The 20,313-nt window shown below is 37.8% G+C and overlaps 1 protein-coding gene across 3 annotated transcripts in view; it reads right to left on the bottom strand.

Moving 5' to 3' along the window:
* Positions 1-20,313, bottom strand: part of SNCAIP (synuclein alpha interacting protein) — a 164,733-nt gene that overhangs the window by 117,494 nt on the left and 26,926 nt on the right. The gene's annotated exons all lie outside the window — the stretch shown is intronic.

The following is a 20,313-nucleotide window of genomic DNA, read 5'->3' as shown; positions in this document are numbered from 1 at the left end:
AGAACATTCTTCCTTGAACACAACAAAACATGCAACAAGTAGAAAAATAAACAAAATTCTAGCCTGTGCCTTAACAAAATGAAATGCCCAGCTTTCTGAAATAGGAAGACGAATGTGAACTAAGGAAGTGCAAACTCAAATGTCTACTAGGCAGGGCGGGTCATGTAAATGAGTCAGCTAGAAAACCTGACTTCTAAGTCAGAAAGAGAAAAACAAATATTGTATATTAATGTCTACATGTGGAATCTAAAAAAATTGGTATAGACAATCTTATTTACAAAGAAGAAATAGAAACACAGACATAGAAAACAAACCTATAGATACCAAGGGGGAAAGGAGGGTGGATGGGAAGAATTGGGAGATTGGGGTTGACATATACATTATTATGTGTAAAAGTGAGTGAGTGAAAGTCTCAGTTGTGTCTGACTCTTTGCAACCCCATCAACTATATAGTCCATGAAATTCTCCAGGCCAGAATACTGGAGTGGGTAGCCTTTCCCTTCTCCAGGGATTGAATCCAGGTCTCCTGCATTGCAGGCAGATTCTTTACCAGCTGAGCCACAAGGGAAGCCCATTATGTATAAAATATGTATAAAATAGATAACTAATAAGAACATACTATGCAGAACAGGGAACTCTACTCAATGCTCTGTGGTGACGTAAATGGGAAGGAAATCCAAAAAAGCGGGGAGATATATGTATACATACAGCTGATTTACTTTTCTGTACAGTAGAAACTAAAACAATTTTGTAAAGCAACTATACTCCAATAAAAATGTAAACTAAATAAATAAAGACAATCATGAGTTGTTTTGAAAAAATAAAAAAAATAAACTCCAAAAGGGTAGGATCTGGCATGATCACTCTGGTTTTCAACTTTATACAGGCATCCTGCCCCATAGCTAGGACACAGTACATGCTCAATATGCATGCATTATTAAATACGTTAATAAATGCTGTCATCAAGTAGCTGTGTAATTTGTCTCTAGGGGAACCCTTCTTTTCTTTGCTCCAAAACACGGTGCTTGGGTTACACCAGTGGTTTTCACACTGGCTCAGCCTCACCCCATCACATTTTGGGCCCTCCTACGATTCCCATCACTTCATGGGAAATAGATGGAAAAACAGTGGAAACAGTGTCAGACTTTATTTTTTTGGGCTCCAAAATCACTGCAGATGCTGATTGCAGCCATGAAATTAAAAGACGCTTACTCCTTGGAAAGAAAGTTATGACCAACCTTGATAATATATTAAAAAGCAGAGATATTACTTTGCCAACCAAGGTCCGTCTAGTCAAGGCTATGGTTTTTCCTGTGGTCATGTATGGATGTGAGAGTTGGACTATGAAGAAAGCTGATCGCTGAAGAATTGACGCTTTTGAACTGTGGTGCTGGAGAAGACTCTTGAGAGTCCCTTGTACCGCAGGGAGATCCAACCAGTCCATTCTAAGGGAGATCGATCCTGGGTGTTCATTGGAAGGACTGATGCTAAAGCTGAAACTGCAATACTTTGGCCACCTCATGCGACGAGTTGACTCACTGGAAAAGACTCTGATGCTGGGAAAGGTTGGGGGCGGGAGGAGAAGGGGACGACCGAGAATGAGATGGCTGGATGGCATCACCGTCTCTGTGGACATGAGTTTGAGTGTACTCCGGGAGTTGGTGATGGACAGGGAGGCCTGGCGTGCTGTGATTCATGGGGTCGCGGAGAGTCGGACATGACTGAACGACTGAACTGAACTGAACTGAACTGACGATTCCTGCTTTAACTCAGCAGCTGTTTCTTCCCCTCAATATCTTATAACTGCTATAATTACTTCAAGCTTTTGGTTAAAAAATACACAGATCATAATTGTACAGCTTAATGGATTTTCACAGACTGAGTCCGTCTCCCTCTTGTCCCATCTCAGTCACTGCCCCTCCCCAATCCTAACTGACAACTATCCTGAATTCTACCACAAAAGACTGGTTGGCCTTGCTAACTTTACATAAATGGAGTCACAAAGTATATACTGTTGTACCTGGTTTCTTCTGCTCAACACGTTGTTGTTTGGAATATTCATCCATAATAGTGTATATAATTGTTCATTCCTTCCAGCTCTAATTCTACTGATGCTAATTACTAAAGCAATACACAAGAAAAATACTTTTGAAAACAGCCAAGGCAATATAATTAATCTCAGTAATAAACAGAACCATAGCAGATACAGCCTAGGCTAATATCATCTTAGTCTAAATGTGTATTAAAGGATTTCCCATGTTGATGAGGTTCTGCATCCACTGGCGATAAGTAACTGGAAACTGGTGGTGATTCCAGACCTGTTTTAGACAAACTCTCCAGAGTCCACAGTTCTAGTAACTGTTCATTTACAGCAATGGCATATCAACTCTGGTTAACTATATATCTATCTGTAAAGCAAGGTGTAAAGTGAGAAGCCTGCAACTCAAATGCATGAAGACAACAAAAAGAAATATTTGTTTAAAAATGGACTCATATCTTCTTTTCAAGGAATCCAAAGTTGTTTTATGTTGTCATTTGTTCACAATGATTTTTTTTCTTGGCTTGTAACTGTGAGGAATAAAAAGACTGATTCTCTTCACAAGGTTCACAGTGAGTGAGAAAAAGTTCTGGAGGATCGGAGGAACAGGCAGAACACAGGATTTAAAGGGCAGTGAAACTACTCTGAATGATACTGGAAAGGTCTATACAGGCCATTATACACTTGTACAAATCCGTCAACTGTAGAACACTGAGAACAAACCCTAAGGTAAACTATGAATTCTGGGTGATAATACTATGCAAATACAGGGTCATCAGTTTTAACAAATGTACCACTCTGGTGAGGAATGTTGATAATGGGGGAGGCTGTGCAAGTAGATATAGGCGCAGGAGGTCTACAGGAAATCTCTATTTCTTCTTCTCAATTTTGCTGTGAATTAAAAATTGCTTCACAAATAAAGGCTGTTGAAAATATATGAAAGTGGGAGAATTGACAAATATCCAGGAACTTCCCATAAAGCAATTTCTGAAATATTTATACTAATATTTATATTAATAACAATTTATACAGTTGTATCATGGGGAAGGCTGAGAGTCTATTTTTATTAGACAATTCTTCCTATAAACTTTTACAATAGTAACATTTCAAGCAAAACTGTTTCTAGCACTTCTCTTTTTATAAGATGAAAGTATAAATCTCTGTGATATTTCCAGTGTCTGTGAAATCTCAAAAATTGTTTTAGGTGTAAAAGATATCCTGGTGATTTATTATTTTACTTCTCTGCATTTAGGTTCTGAATTTGGGAAAGCAAACTTCCAAAGTTTTCAGAGAAAATGCAGACACTTCATTGAGCTAGGATCATAGATGACTTTCAAGCAATATTTGGTAACAAGAAAACATTGAAAAATAAGCAGAAATGACACAAAAGACTAAAAAGAAACTTAGTTCTTTCACAAGTGATAAATTTTTGCCTTATTTTCTTAAATAATCAAAGATATAGTAAGGTCAAAATAAAGCACTTTCTTAAAAAGTTTTGCTTTCTAAGAAAACACAATCAAGTAAATAAAAGTCTTTGATTTTGTACATAAGAGTGCTAATTAGTAAAGCAAAGAAACAGGCCATCAAATTGAGCACACTTTTTAAAATGTTAACAATTCTCATTCCCTGTTTTCAGACTCAGGTAATATAAGCCAGGGCAAATAATATTTACTTTCCAAGTTTGGTCCTTCATTAGAACAGGACTCAGGAGGTCTGTGAGGTCAAATCTTAGCCCAAAATTAAAGCATATGGCCTTTATATTAATATGTAATGCATTAATATCAAATCAATAAATACAAAAACTATACGAAGTTTTAAAAAGGTTAAAAAACATTTTTAAAAACCTCCAAGAACCTTTTCTATAGTGAGGAACTATTTTCTAATCCTTATATAGAAACATGAAGAAAGGTTTCTAATGTTTATGATACCACAAAATCTGGCAAATCAAAAAAAAAACCCACTATAATTCCATGTTTACAATTGTCCTTCAGCAAGAGAAGAAAGTTCAGTAATCAGAGAAGATAACAGAATCTTGGACTTTAATCCTATTAATGAGAGTCCAGTGGAAACTCCAATAATTTAAAAGAAAGCTATTTTATCTATGGATTATTTTAAAAGACATCTTAGTAAAAACAAAATAGTTTTAAAAAAATTCCTGGGAATTTTGCAAAGACCCCTGAGCCTTTAATGCAAGCAGTAGTGTAATCTTCTTTGATGACAAGGTAGAATTGGTTATACAAGGAACTCATTTTTCTGGGAGGCAATGGATAAAAACAAGTAAGAGGTGCAGAGGCATAAAAGTAATGACTTTCACAGAAATTATCACATGTACCAACTTAATACATCTGTGAAAACATCATAAACAAACGCTGAACATCCAAGATTTTCAAGACTGCACTTTGCCAATCTGTCATAAGCCTGGTTGCTTCCAATACAGCCATTAGATGAATCAGACATGCCTGCCTCCTAGAGGATAACAGCGGGTGAGATCACAGTATCTTGCTTTTGGGGAAAAAACAGGTCTTCACTACTGACAGACAAATCCTCCCTTTTGAGGAAGGGCATCATCTGGTTTTCTGCTTTGAAGCCCACATATTGTTTACAAACTCTTTTAGTTTGGGACAGGCTTGGTCAAATTTGCTAAGCAGCCAGCCTTCCTCAATGAGATCAATACAAACATCCAGTTAGAGGGCTGGGTCCAAACACAGAGATGTTGCATGCTGCTGATTAGTACCCTTTGTCCAGGCCTGTTTAGGTCCTAATGACATCAAACACAAAACAAATCAAAACAAAACAAAACTATTTACTGACTATGCCAAATACACAACCACTACAGATGAAATAATGTCTTTAATCAATCCACATTCTTAACTTTCCTCTGGAGTCAAAAAGCACATCTATTAATGAGGGGAAAGATGTAAAATGAGAAGAGAAGACACCACAAAACTTACGGTAAAAAAAAATAAAACATGAAAAAGGATAACACTTTCATATCCAAAAGCACACCGAAGTTTATATGCTGAATCAATAGAAAATGTTAGAGGTAAAATGAGATCTGGGTTATAGTAACTGATGCCCTAGATACAGAGTTAATGTTTCTAGCAAAGATCTTCAGGATTAAAGAAAGTAAACAGCACTCAACACTACTAGCAAGAATAAATACTAAATGTTATTACATGGTCTTTGGTGTTCTGGCTTCAGTTAGGCCTCAAGAAATCCCTCAGTACCACCCCAATCTCTTGTGAACACGTTTATCTCATCTACCTTCTTTTCATCTCAACTTCTCATCTGGGACCCACCTTTTTGTTCGGCTTTGCTAGGAAGCACCCTGACTCTGGTTTGGACACCCATCTCGTGACCACCCCATCATACACCTTCCATGATCCCTGGGCTTTGTTGCACACATAAGCACAAAAAATTAAAATAACATGTTTTTGCTCCCAAACATTTGCAATTAAAGTTGGTCAGTGATGAGCTGTGAGTCAGTCTGAGCTAAAGTATAGAAAGGTGATTTCTGAGACTTTTCTAGTAATGAAAAATGATTCAAGCAAAACTCTTTTAATTGTAAACATCTTGTGAGGCATTATTCTTTGTGCACAAAAGAAATGCAGAAATCTCAACTGTAATATCTATTTAGAGTGTACTGAAATAAAAAATAATGTTAGAAATCATATCATCCCAATTAAAAATTATATAAGCTGAAACTAATTCTGAGAAACTGAAGATAAAAGAAAAAATCTTCTATTTTTAATGGGAACTTACAAAATTATTTGTCATATTTCTTTCCACTAAGACATAAAAATCAGCAAACCCATTTATGCCTTTACAAGTCTTTCAGGTGAGATGGACTCCTGAATTCAGATACTGCTGTGCTTAACTTATTCCAAATGTAGAAATGTGCCATGATCAAGAAGATGGAATTCTAGAAATAAATCTGTACAGCATAAATTTCTATTACAGCTGAATAAAATATTGAGATTCTCCCTGTCATTAGATCTTTTTCCATAATTTCCTAACTTAAGAACTTACTGAGTGTGTATCTAATATGAGAAAACTGTACTATTCACATGGGGAGAAATACAATATAGTGGCTCTTTCTAAAGAACGTTCAGCTGATGGGGGAGCAGAAGGGTGTGGAAGTTCAGAGGTGGTCTACAGGCTGGTGAGGATGGGAGGCGCCAAGACAGGTAGACAAACAGGATGGTCACAGGCAAGGCAGTTCCATCAGAAGTATTTCAGCTCAATGAGGCACCAACATAGATTTAGGGAATAAGTGAAAATGAAAGTTGCTCAGTTGTATTCAACTCTTTACAACCCCATGGACTCTACAGTCCATGGAATTCTCCAGGCCAGAATACTAGAGTGAGTTGCCTTTCCCTTCTCCAGGGGATCTTCCCAACCCAGGGATTGAACCCAGGTCTCCTGCATTGCGGGCAAATTCTTTACCATCTGAACCACAGGGAAGCCCAAGAATACTAGAGTTGGTAGCCTATCCCTTTTCCAGCGGATCTTCCCGACCCAGGAATTGAACCAGGGTCTCCTGCAAGGTACACTTATGTGTCTACAGTAGGATGCAGAAAAGAATAGAGAAAGTGAAGTGTGACAAGTCTGAAGAGGCTCTGCCTCCCAGATCCTAAACCTCTCAGGAACACAAGTAGCATTGTGATGTTTTCTTTAAAGGGAGTAATTAACAGCAGGAAAAAAAAATTAAAGAAATATATAGTTCAAAAGGCAGAAATGAGTTATTATGGTTAAGAATACACTCTTTCTTGTCAATAAAGACCTAACAGGTCACCATTACTTTTTCAAATTTGACTTATGTAAGGGAAAACTTAAAACCTTTTTGAATACATTAAAACAGTGCTAGTAGAAAGAAAACAGCCATATTCATTTTTTTGATTCTGAAAAGCAAATCATTGGAAGTTAATGCCTTTTGATGTACTATCAGTGGTACTCACTAGAATCTCATAGGAAGTCTTAAAAAGAAACAAACAAAAAAACAGTTTTCTCAAGCTCCAACCCTCAGAGATTCTGATTTAGCTGTTCTTGGAGTGGAGCCTGGGAGCAAGTCATTTTAAAGCCTGACAAGAGTTGAGAATTACAGTGCTAAATTAGTATTTTGAGATGAAACAAATAAATACTTTGGGCTTTTAATGAAGGAAACAACTGAGGCACAGTTTACTCATAATTACTGGTGATGGATAATCCAGAGTCCACCTGGTGATGAACAGTTCAGGTGGCTTTATCATGAGGCTTTCATTATCAGAGAAAAATTGGTAACAGGAAAAGGCTAAGCCACCTTTTCATTGAAATAGTGAAAAACATAATGTTGGGTTATTATCTTAAATAAATTCATTAAAATTATATAATAAGGAAAATTTTAAGCTATAACTGCAGCAATGAACTGGAGTAAAGATTGAAGCAAGTAGACATAATTTTTCTTTCCTGACAAAATTACATGACAGTTCAGCCTAAACTAGAGCTATTATTTCAAAGAATACTCAAAAATGTCATCAATTTTCCCAGGGGTTCCTCTTGCCCTTTGATTCTAAAATAATTTTCATATGAAGCATCTACTATGTCCTCATCCATTTTGGTTCTCTCATTTTTAATTTCTCAGAGTGAGACCAATTAAAAATGGTCTCACTCTGCTGGATCCTCATTTATCAGTGGATTTATATGTGATTCAGGCAGTTTTCCAACATCAATTGTTTTGAATTAACGAATTCTTTTCTTTATATATATAATTTTATTCATTTTTGACTGTGCTGGATCTTCGCTGCTGTGGGGCTTTTCTCTAGTTGTGGGGCTACCCTCCAGTTGTGGTGCTTGGGCTTCTCATTGCAGTGGCTTCTCTTGCTGCAGAGCATGGGCTCCAGGGCACTGGGGCTTCAGCGTTACGGCATGTGGGCTCAGTAGTTGTGGCTTCCCAGCTGTAGAGCACAGGCTCAGTAGTTGTGGTACAATGGCTTAGTTGCTCCGAGGTGTGTGGGATCTTACCAGTTAAGGGATCGAACCCGTGTCTTCTGCATTGGCGGGTGGATTCCTTACCACTGAGCTAGAGGGAAGTCCCAGAATTAATGAATTCTTGCAATCAATTTGTTATATGGATTGCATGTGTACCATATTTTTAGCATTGCATCTTTGTGTGTGTTATATTGTTGTAAGCATCTTATAATTAGCCCAAAACTGATTAATGAAAACATCAGCTTAGTGAGATTTTACAAGGCTACTTTCATAACCAGTCACTTTATTAGTATTTTCCTCTCATGATAGTTCACCTTGTAACCAAACTAGGGCTTAGACAATGAAGGCTCTTGTTATCAGAACATTATTTAAAAACATCAAGGTAATGAACAACAGTAATTCTCTAGACCATAATGTTCCAGAAATTGAAAGCCAGGTTCATTCCCTTTAAGGAACAAAGATGTCTTAACAAATATGAGAGAATAAACTTTATGTTTCTATGTCCCACATTTATTTAAGGAACATATAAAATACTTGGAAAATTAAGATTTTCCCATTTGTATATCAACTGTTAATATATTTTGAATGAAAGATATATGTCCCTCAGAATCTGAAATAATAGGAGGACCCAGAAATTTGAGAAAAATATAAATATAATCAATATTTGTAGTTTTTTTACATATTGAAAATTAATTTAAGAGGTAAAAACAAAATACAAATAGTTTTCTTTGCTCATAATGTGCTTGGTTATGTTCAATATTCAAAGGCTGAGAAAAAGAGAAATAGGAAGGGAAGCACTTATTTTTATGTTTTTAATAAGAAATGGCATGATAGGAGAAATCAGGATGAATGTTTGCCAAATTCAACCCTTTTCTCCCACAAAAACTTCACAGTTCTATTTTAGATGAAAAAGCATTAGATATTTCTTTTCACAATATTCTACAAATAAGACACAAACAGAACTGCTTTAATACGATGCTCATCATTCCAAGGTACCAGGATGAATGTGTTATTTTAGTTAAGAATGTAAGAGAGCATAATCAGAAGGGAGACAAATGAAAATCAGTATTTTTTTTCAAATTGAGAATATCTACACATATGTGAAAGAACCAAGAACTTTCAGGATACACGGAGAAACAGCATATTCTTATATGGTTAGGTTTATGATTTTAGCACACTCTAGTTATGACCAACCTAGATAGTATATTAAAAACCAGAGACATTACTTTGCCAACCAAGGTCCGTCTAGTCAAGGCTATGGTCTTTCCAGTGGTCATGTATGGATGTGAGAGTTGGACTGTGAAGAAAGCTGATCGCCGAAGAATTGATGCTTTTGAACTGTGGTGCTGGAGAAGACTCTTGAGAGTTCCTTGGACTGCAAGGAGATCCAACCAGTCCATTCTAAAGGAGATCAATCCTGGGTGTTCATTGGAAGGACTGATGCTAAAGCTGAAACTGCAATACTTTGGCCACCTCATGCGACGAGTTGACTCACTGGAAAAGAGTCTGATGCTGGGAAGGACTGGGGGTGGGAGGAGAAGGGGATGACAGAGAATGAGATGGATGGATGGCATCACCACTCACTCGATGGACATGAGTTTGAGTGAACTCCGGGAGTTGGTGATGGACAGGGAGGCCTGGTGTGCTGTGATTCATGGGGTCGCAAAGAGTTGGACAAGACTGAGCGACTGAACTGAACTGAACTGAGTGTGCACACATATACACAAACACACACACACTACTGTTATCTCTGCAGTCTGACCTCCAGCACAGAAGTCTGTCAAGAGACAAAAAAGAAATCATTCCCTAAAGCACTCCTACAACCAAAGAAGGCAGAGCTGGTGAGCAGATGTTCTTCGCGGTGAAGATGCTGTGATGACCACTTTATCCCAGCAAGCTTTGAAAAGCACTACTCACACAGACCTTCCAGAAATCTGTAATATATTATGGATAATAAAGAATTCAGTCTATCTTTTCAAATAATTTGTGAGTAAAATGAAGAAAGTCAAACAACTCTGGCTTCCTGTAAGTCCTACTGAAGTATATGTTTTTTGCTCCAGCTGCATTAAAACACTGAGTTTAATCTAATGATAAAAATTAGCTAACTCACATCTGGGAATCATTCCTGCAAAGCTTGCCTCCAACTGTGTTCTAATTATTCGGTAATCTTGTTAATGTGATTTTAAAAGAAACCCTACAAAATCCACTGACAACTGCTTTCATTGTATCCATAATTATATCCATGTCATTAGTGTCTCTTAACAACCCCACAGTTCATAATATATCTCAGCAGTCAACATTATTACTTCTTTGTGGCTACTAAAAGATTTTAGAATTGACTTCTCAGCTTTATGCTTATGCACTGGACATGCCAAAAATAGATCAAATAGATCATTTATCAACTCTACTTTCATTCACCTAAACCCCAGGAAATCATCAGATAAGCAGATAAGAATGTGAAATTCCTATTACTCAGTGACTAGTTGGAAGACGTGTATTTCAGTGTCTACTAATTTCGCAGTCTCTGAAATTATCTCTAATAATTTTAGAGCTTTAAAACTCTATTAGTCCATGAATCCATGCTTTGCAGGAGAGAGACGTTGAGTTCATTGGTCAAACTGCCTTCTACTTGAATGAAGAGAAAAGAGGAAGTTTTATTTTGACTCTGGAAACATCATCAGCTATTTGAGACAAACTCTATCCCCTCATCTTTAACACTGGAATTCTACTTTTAACCTGTTCTAGTGACGCTAATGTACTTAGAAAATATAAAACCACACAAAGCAAATCATGAGATAAATGAAATACATTTTTAAGTTTTAAAAAAGTCCTTGCAAGAATGAATTCTAAAGAAGTACAAAAATGCTACCAAACGATACAGTGTAAGCTATCCTGTTGGACATGCAAAAGTCACAAGAGCATGCTCTTCCTGAATCTCTAACACTTTCAGAAAGACCTGTAGCTATGGGTTGTAGTGGACCACCTCAAGGAAGGAAATCATTAGAAGGCATGCTTTCCTGGAGGGCAGGGAAAAAAAGCAATTCATACTCATCTCTGTATCCCCCACATCATGCATCAGGATGTTTTGCATTTAATGGAAACTTAATATGTCCATTGATTGAATAAATTCTTAAAATGGGGCTTTCCCAGTGGTTCGCTGGTAAAGAATCCACCTGCAATGCAGGAGCTACAGGAAACGTGGGTTCAATCCCTGGGTCAGGAAGATCCCCGGGAGGAGGGCATGGCAAACCACTCCAGCACTCTTACCTGGAAAATCCCGTGGACAGAGCTGCCAGAGGGGCTATAGTTCATGGGTTCACAGAGCCGGACATGACTGAAGCGACTGAGGCACGCACACATGCATATTCCCAAAATGTTCTACTATCAGACAGAATTTCAGGGAATGAAAGTCTACTCTACTTCCTCTTTGTTTCCTGTCACCTCCACTCATCCTATTTCCATTATAAAACTATACCGAAACCTCTGGCTCCAGATGTTGAGCTATGCTATAATCCATGAGGGATAAGACATGATCATACCATGCCACAAATGGAGGATGGGAATAACACTGGACAGAGAGCCTCAGAGAAAGGTCTCAGGCAAGGACAGACCATCAACATCCTACATAAGACCAGGTGAGCCAACACCCCTCCAAGCCACAACAAACGAGGAATAGGACGCACTGTTCCTTTGGTTCTTCTACTTCTGTAACTAATCCACGATAAACAGGGCCCAATTCACTGACCTAGAGCTGCCTTGGACTCTTCAGGACTTTACATATATCTCAAGAAACATGTATGAGAAAAAAAAATCCAGTATTTTCATTAATTATATTGATCCTATGTTTAAAAGTAAGAAATGATAGGTACTTTGAAAGAATTAAATAGGTACTATAATTAGGAAACACACAAGGGAACCCTAATCAACCAACAACAATAAATGTGACATTAACATTTTTTTGAAAGATCAATTGTCACAGACCGTTTGTTGACAATGCTAGTGAATTCTGGTGTCTGCCAATGACCAGGTTGGCTATTCCTGTCATATAAAATTTCAAGTGGTATTCAGTATACAGCCTGAAGGGGCTGCACTCTTCACTGTGCCTGGTGCACGTGTCCATAACTCTTCAAGACAAAAGCGCATTTGGTGGAATGTGTATATTTACTATTTGCTAAGCTGACAGCATTTTATCCCATTCATTTCTGAGCCTTATATCTAAGCCAAGGATTTTGTGTTCCATCTTTATGATGAAATTCAGATTTTCTACTAAAGGCAACTACTTCAATTCAAAAAGACTGAGTGTAATGGTACTTATAAACATTTGCAATTGGTTAAATTTAGGGAGCTGAAAAAGTAAGCATGAAGCAAGAAAAGATTTTAAAATACAGAATAAGAATTTTAAACTCAATAAATAAATAATTTCCTTTAAACTCCAAACTTCAGTTGTTACTTCTCAAACTACAAAACAAGCATTTTAAGGAATGCTGTATTTGTTCTTCCGTACCTTCCAGGGAAACCGTCTAATGACAGGTTTTTGCTTATTGACACATTTTTCAATGGTTGCTTGTATAAGAAATGTTCGTACTTTCCAATTGTTTTCTGACTTCATGCATCATCTGGACTTTCTCTCCTCATTTCCTTACAGCTCAAGGCTTTCTCTTATCTGAAGCCATTGCTGGTTGACATGAAAAATGGACTCTAGTACAACTAATTCCATCAAATGAAGGAAAAAGCTAAATCTCAATTATGAAACAATTAATTATAAAATCATTAGGTAGATTTTATTATACTTGAAGCTGTGCTTCTTTTCCATTAACAATTCTCTCAATTTATTTTCAGCTATATTAGTGATCTTTAATATCCTCACTCTATTTTTTTTTATAGAAAATGTCTCTAAATAATTGATTCACTCAGTCAACAATTTCTCAGGGGTTACAAATTATGTGTCATGTATGGGTCGGTGTACTGCACTTACAGGACTAAATAAAACACAAATTTTCTGCATTCATGTAAGTTACATTTTAAAATTTTTTTTAAAAAAGCAATTTAAAATTTTCTGAAATGAACCTTGAAGGTAATATAGCTTACATTTTGACAGGGGAAAAAAACAACAAGCAATATATAACTCCAGGCTGAGATGGGTGCAAGGAAGGTAAATAGAGCAAGTGACGCTGAGAGTCATAGGGTTATGCTAGATTTTAACAGAATGGCTAGAGAAGGCCTGGTAAGACGACCCTTGGGTAAAGGTGTCTGAAAAGAAAAGAAAAAGAAACCTATCCTGGTCTTAGACCTTAGCCACCTTATGTTCTGTAGCTTGGTCATCACCAGAGCTGATATTTTGATCCGTCTCCAGCTAAGACTTCTCACCTGGAGAACCACAGAGCAACGACTCTCAGTCTGGGGTGATTTTGCCCCTCGAGGACATGGGACAATGTCTGGAAATTTCTAACTGTCACATCTGGGAGGAGGTTACATACTCACATGTGATTGGTAGAGGCCAAAGATACAGCTCGATATCCCCCAATGCACACAGACAGCCCCCACAACAATGAACGATCTGACCCCAAATGCCAGGAGAACCAAGGAGGAAAGGCTTTGCCATGTATGATGAAGCATGCTTGGCCTCTCCGAAATACTCAGTACCTACACCTAAGAGAAAACCAAAAACATTTTCAAAGAATATCATTTAAAGAGTATCTATGCAGAGTTTGGAGAAGGAAATGGCAACCCACTCCAGGATTCTTGCCTGGAGAATCCCATGGACAGAGGAGCCTGGCAGGCTACAGTCCACGGGGTCGCAAAGAATCCGACATGACTGAGCGACTTCACTTTCACTTTCATGCAGAGCTTACTTACAAAACAGTTTCAGTGATTCATTAAAGCAAAAATAAAGATTTCAGTTTAAGTAACTGCTTACATATAAAAGCTATCTGTTCTTTCAAATAGTAATTAAAACTTACACTAATTTCAACAGTCTCCAGTGAAAATTATTGAATTAAAAAAATGTACCTAATATAATGGCAAGTTTTGGCTTGAATAAGAAGACTTTAGACTGTAGTGATTGCTAGAAGGTTAGTGAGATGAAGGGGAACATGAAAAAAACCACTTGACTGGCAAGGGTTAAACTCCAGAAGTGGACACTGAGCTATCCCCCTAAGAGGCTAGCAGAAAATAATACTTGGCTGATTTAGTTTGGCAGGGCTTCCCAGGTGGTGCGAGTGGTAAAGAACTCACCTGCCAATGCAGGAAACCTAAGAGATGTGAGTTTGATCCCTTGGTTGGGAAGATTCCCTAGAGGAGGGCATGGCAACTCACTCTAGCATTCTTGCCTGCGAAATCCCATGGACAGAGGAGCCTCATGGGCTACAGTCCATTTAGTTTGACAGTTAAGTACCTAAGTAGGTTTCAACATTAAAATGTTCTGTTTTTATTGTGTCATTAGAAAACCTGGTTGGTACGAAGGCCATACAATGTTTATAATGAACATATTTGTTAAAACTACTCCCAGATGCCATCTGCCATAGGATCTCTTCCAATGCAAGTGTAATCACAAGGTTAGGAGGAAAGGAAGAAAAAAGACATTCTATTTTGTTTCTTACTTAAGGAAAATATAGAGCTAGATCTTCACATATCAATTGCAAAAATCCCCTATACATCTCTAAGATAAGAACAATATATCTTAAACATTCTGCCACTAGAAAAAGAACACAGCCTGCTTATCACACTGTTACCATGAAAAAAAGGGACAAATGAAGACGCTCACACTGTGGGATGCATTATACATATTGCTGAGTGAAGAACACAGTTGGGAGGACAGACTGTGTTAAAGCTATGGGTTTGGGACCAGAATTGAGTCCTTTCACCACCACTGACCTGGAGAATGCCCATGGCAAGCTCCTTAGCCTCTCTATAAGCTCCAGTTTCTTTATCTGTCAATAGGGGGAAATGGTCATCAAAGTCCCCCTGTCATGAGGATTAAGTGACTAGACAGATACTAGAGTACCTGCGCTTGACTGGGCACTCCATAAAGCTTTGGTAATTACTGACAGCATTATTGATACAACTAGCTGTGTAAGGACTGAAATGGTCCTGCCTTTTCTTTAGCACCCAAATCCATATCCAATGATGTGAATCACTGTGAGAGAGGCCAGCCTGTTGCTTGCCAGATGTCACTGGACACATGTAGTTGTCCTTCCTATGGACGCTGCCTGAGGACCTGAGCAATGAGTAGTGACTCCCACTGGGAAGATGGGACACAGAGCAGCTCTGGTTCCATTCTTCCATCCCCAAACCACCCATCTAAGTTTTCTCTACCCTGAGACTAAGTGACTTCGATAACAGGAGAGGAGAGGTAGAAGAAAAGGAGAAACAAAAAAAATTATCAGTCTGGGTGTATTAATATTGATGGCTAGCAATCAATATCCTGATTGCTAAGAGAACATGCAGCTGATGGGCAAACATAGCTAAAATACAAAACATCTCATGAAGCACCACCCACGGTAGTTCTACTCTCCTAGAGAAAGAGGTGGCTAGAAGACAGCGTATTTTACTGAAATTTGCTAAACTTTCTCACAGTTTATGTAATACTTCTTTAACTTTTGATTCTGCAATATAATCAAGAAGTGAATTTATGAGAGACAAAGGATTTTAGAAACAACTAAATTTCGGATGGGGTATTATTCATTTTTGTGTGCTGGTTATTCCCATGACACACCATGTAACTCCTATCCAGCATCTCCAAGATACCAAAGTGAAAGTTTAGTTGCTCAGTCATGTCCGACTCTGCGACCCCATGGATTGTAGACTACCAGGTTCCTCCGTCCACGGGATTTTCCAGGCAAGAGTACTGGAGTGGGTTGCCATTTCCTTCTCCAGAGGATCTTCCTAACCCAGGGATTGAACCCGGGCCTCCCACATTGTAGGCAGACACTTTACCATCTGAGCCACCAGGGAAGTCATGACACCAAGATACCAAAGGTGGGCTTAAAATGGTAGAGCCTTTCCCCAAACAATGTAGTTTCCTAAAGAACCCCAAGAGACACAGGCTTTTATTGCTTTTCTGAGGAGGTACGAGACAGACCAAAGTTCTAAACAGTGACAAGAGGAATAGACAATTCTACAGTTTTCCAAATAAAACTGCTAAAAACAACAACAACAAAAACCTGGAGGTTCTTTGCATTTGCCCACACTTAGGCAGATTTCATTTAAAACTTGGGGCTGGATTAATATCTAAAAGATTAATAACTCCGAGTCTTTAAATGGCTTGTCTTCTTAATACACTAAATTGCAAACTGGGAAGTAGATGGTTCCTTTGATTAAGGTACCATAAAACTATAAGTAATGTCAATTTTATATTTCAGAGTATTGGAGGAGTGTCAGTCACTCAGTCATGTCTGAGTTTTTGTGACACCACAGACTGTAGCTCGCCAGGCTCCTCTGTCTGTGGAATTTTCCAGGCAAGAATACTGGAGTGGGTTGTCATTCCCTCCTCCAGGGGATCCTCCTGACGGTCTCCTGCATTGCAAGCAGATTCTTTACCATCTGAGCTACCAGGGAAGTTATTTCAGAGTGCTGCTGCTGCTGCTAAGTCACTTCAGTCGTGTCCGACTCTGTGTGACCCCATAGACGGAAGCCCACCAGGCTTGTATGTGTTAACTAGAAAATGCCAATGACTAAAGTAGCCAGTTCATTTACTGACCACACTGTGTTACCCTGACGACTGAAAGTAACGTAAGTTTGAAAATCTTCATCGATGCCAGGAAACTGAGACTGCTCAACCTGTAAAGTCTGTATACTTCTCTTTCAACACTTTAAAAATGTATCCTGTCAGTTTTAAGAGAGACAAGGTGCTGACTATCCTCACTGGTTAGCCAAGACATAAAGTAGAAATTTCTGGCACTAGAGATTCTAATGTTTAAATATGTCCTTCTTTATGGTAGAGCAGGCCCCTGGGGTTGAAAGTAAGGGAGGGGTTTCAAGCCAAAAATGCATTTAAAAACATATATCTGCCCTCTTACTTCATGATCGCTAGAATCAATTTAAAAATGCTTAATCTCTATTTAAGTTTAAATCCTAAAGTTACTAGAGCTAATCTATGGAAGTTCTCATGTAAGGAGCCTGAAAATCAGCTTAATAAACAGGTATTACTCACCATCAGCAAGTGCCTAATAAATTTGTCTAGACACAGGTGACGAGGCAGTAAAATTCACTCTAAAATTTCCACGGACTTGTGGGATTCATGTGGTTCTCTGAAATAATGAAATATAAGTGCTCACATATTTTAATAAAAAAAGGGTCATTGAAATGATTGTTTATGTTTGTAGCACAAAGTAATAGTAAATATTGAGGATATTATGCACAATTGACAAAACTGAATACTTTAAGGGCAGATTAACTTTTTAAATTACTTTCATAGCTGCTGTAAATTATTTGAAAAACACTTCCCTGCTTCAAGGTGTCAACACTTTGAATCACTGGTCTTTACTTGGTGCTTCTTAGTATTTATTGATGAAGGAAAGGAATGGAAGCTTCCCTGGTGAGGTAAGGAAGAGGTCTGTGTTGGAAGGCACTAGAATATTTCATCTCTCCCTCCATTAATTCCCATTTTCATCCCCTACTTCATTCTTACCAGGGATCCTAGTCCAAAGGAGAGGAAAATGGGATGGTTCTCTGTATTCACATGTATATTCAGGGAATCACACTTCAGAGTACTGTTTATATTTGGCTCCTCAGTATTCAAAGTAACTCAGTTTCAGCTTGACCCCTCCACATCCATCACGTGTTCGAGAAACAGCAGAATTCCCATGTTCTCTACTGAACAACTGAAACGAAACTCAACACATGGAAAAAACACCTCAGGTACAATGGGGGAAAAGAATCTCTCCACAGTTTCCAACTCTAAGTAGGCTTCACACAGTAACTTTTTCTGAACTGCTTGTAAGGGCAATTTATGAGTTCCTGATTGCTATAACATATTGTGCTCTTAAAAGGAAAAAGGTAATAGAAGTTTGGCTCCTTGCTGGCATTCCATTTTTTATAAGATTATTATATTGTCTTCAGGCAGGGTTGAGTCTGAAATTAATATAATTAACCTCCTGCTCAGCTCCATGCATATATTTTCCATTCTCATTCATCTTTTCTCTCTGCCCCTGCAGACAGACTTGGAAAGGAAAGAAACCTATGTTCAGTGGTCTGACATTCATTGTTAGTTCCCAGACTTCTGCTCTAGAAGCCAGCATCAGTCGAATGTGAAAACAACCGGAGAAATCACAAGAGACCCTGCACAGCCGACCAGCTTGCTTTCCATAAACAGCACTCACATTTTCTGTTAAAAATGTTACAAAAACATATCAAGGATATCAGACAGACAAACGATCAGATAAAAACTGGCCACAAAGGCTTAAATCAGGAAAGGAAATCTCATGCTGAGATATAAATGCGAAAGAGGAAATTAGGTATTCAATTTTGGACCAATCAATAAAAAGACAGTATCCCAAATGAAACAGGAGTCCAACTTCCTATACCCCCACCTCCTTTTTGGACTAAAATATATGTGGCTTAATTTAGAAAACTGGAGCATTTTTCACACTTGAAGAAGAAAATTTAAATCTATCCCAACTTGGCTCTGATTTCATTTTGAAGATTCTATTAAGATAATTAGTTTCCTACTCAAACTGTACTGGCATTCCATGTATGTCCAGTGGAAGACAATCAGAATTCCAGTTTCCCATGACTTAGATGGGAATGAGAACACTGGATGCCTTCGGGCCATATGCAGCCCACATCAGGGATTGATTTGGTCTTCTCAGTGTTTTAAAATTAAGAATTTTACAAAAACATCCATATTTTTATCTTCTCTTGAACATAAGCTGTAGAGAAATTGGTACTACTTTTCAAAATGATCATAAACCCAGTTGCTTCCTTCAGATCAGGACACCAATAGGAAAGCTGCCACCCTTCCCCCCTGTATAAGACCCAAGTCCCCCTCCTGGCATCTGATACCTTCCTGCCTGTGTATGTACACGCCTTTAGGCTACCCTAGAAGCAGAGGTGTGCATGAATCCGTCTATAAACACTTATGTTTATCCCATAAAGAGGTTTTAGGAAATGAACATTCCCTTGAAGACTTAGGCCAAGAGATTCAAATGACATACAAAACCACATTCAAATACTGTGGGGATCTAAAATAACAGTGAAACCTGAAAGTCTTCATTAAATCCTTGTCCATATATATGAATTCTCAAGATATGATATTACTACTTGATTCCTAACTTCACTGTGGGGGAAAACAGAGAACTCAAAGGGCATCTTTAATTTGGTTCTCATTCATAAACTATAAATTATCAATATCAGCATAATTTAATATATGTAGGGATAGATATGAAACAGTATTACTGTAGTTCTGTGACCATTTTAATACCCAGAACAATAAAAAAGTAATAAATTCTTAGTTGGTCTTGACTGCAGCACTAGTACTGATAATTAAGTACAGCCATTTAGATTAATACTGATAAATTGGGAAGCTGAGTTATGGTTGTTAATGAAGACATGCATTCAAGTCAAACTCGAGAAGTTTGTGTACGAATATCCTTCTTTTCTCATTTCAAAAAGCAAACATACTTTCATCTGTTTTCAATATAAAGCCCCAAATAATTTATAATGCAGTTATACAATATATATGGGACACTGCATCAATCATGTCAAAATATGTTTCATTCCACTGTTCCTGAAATCCTCCATTAAATTAAGATTTGCGTAGAAACCAAAGTCATACAAATAAAGTAATCACTGCTTGAGAAAAGACATAAAACACTTCAGATTGAGACTGTCATTTACTTTTATCAAAGAATATATGTGACTGAAAATATTACAATGACTCGCCTTATTCCTTTTTTTTACTATAGAAGATGAAATATTATATAAAAATCTGACAAATGTCTTAAAGTCCTCACGAACTATCTGATACAAACAGAGTATCCTACTCAAATAAGCAAAGTAACAGGAGAATCTTGCCTACTTCAACTGTGCTGTTGAAAACAAATCAAGGATGCCGACTATCATAGAGCAATGGAAGTTTTGTGTCATTTGTAACCTGATTCAACTGTGGGGATCAGTCAACCATAGTTCCTCAAATCACAGAACACAGTGTAAAAGAACACTGTTCAGGCATTCTAATCAAATGAGAAGGCCAAAGGAAGTTATTCTAATTTAAATGGTTTAAATTCATTTCAAAAGGCATATACTTCAAGAGTATATATTTTTCTTAGCAGTACCCTAAATGATTTCTTTCTACTGGTTCCAAGAACCCC

This window comes from Moschus berezovskii, chromosome 8 (genome assembly GCF_049115385.1).
Source record: "Moschus berezovskii isolate FMDL1 chromosome 8, NW_MosBer_1.0, whole genome shotgun sequence".
NCBI classification, from domain to species: domain Eukaryota; kingdom Metazoa; phylum Chordata; class Mammalia; order Artiodactyla; family Moschidae; genus Moschus; species Moschus berezovskii.
This window is presented reverse-complemented; position numbering and strand designations above follow the sequence as displayed.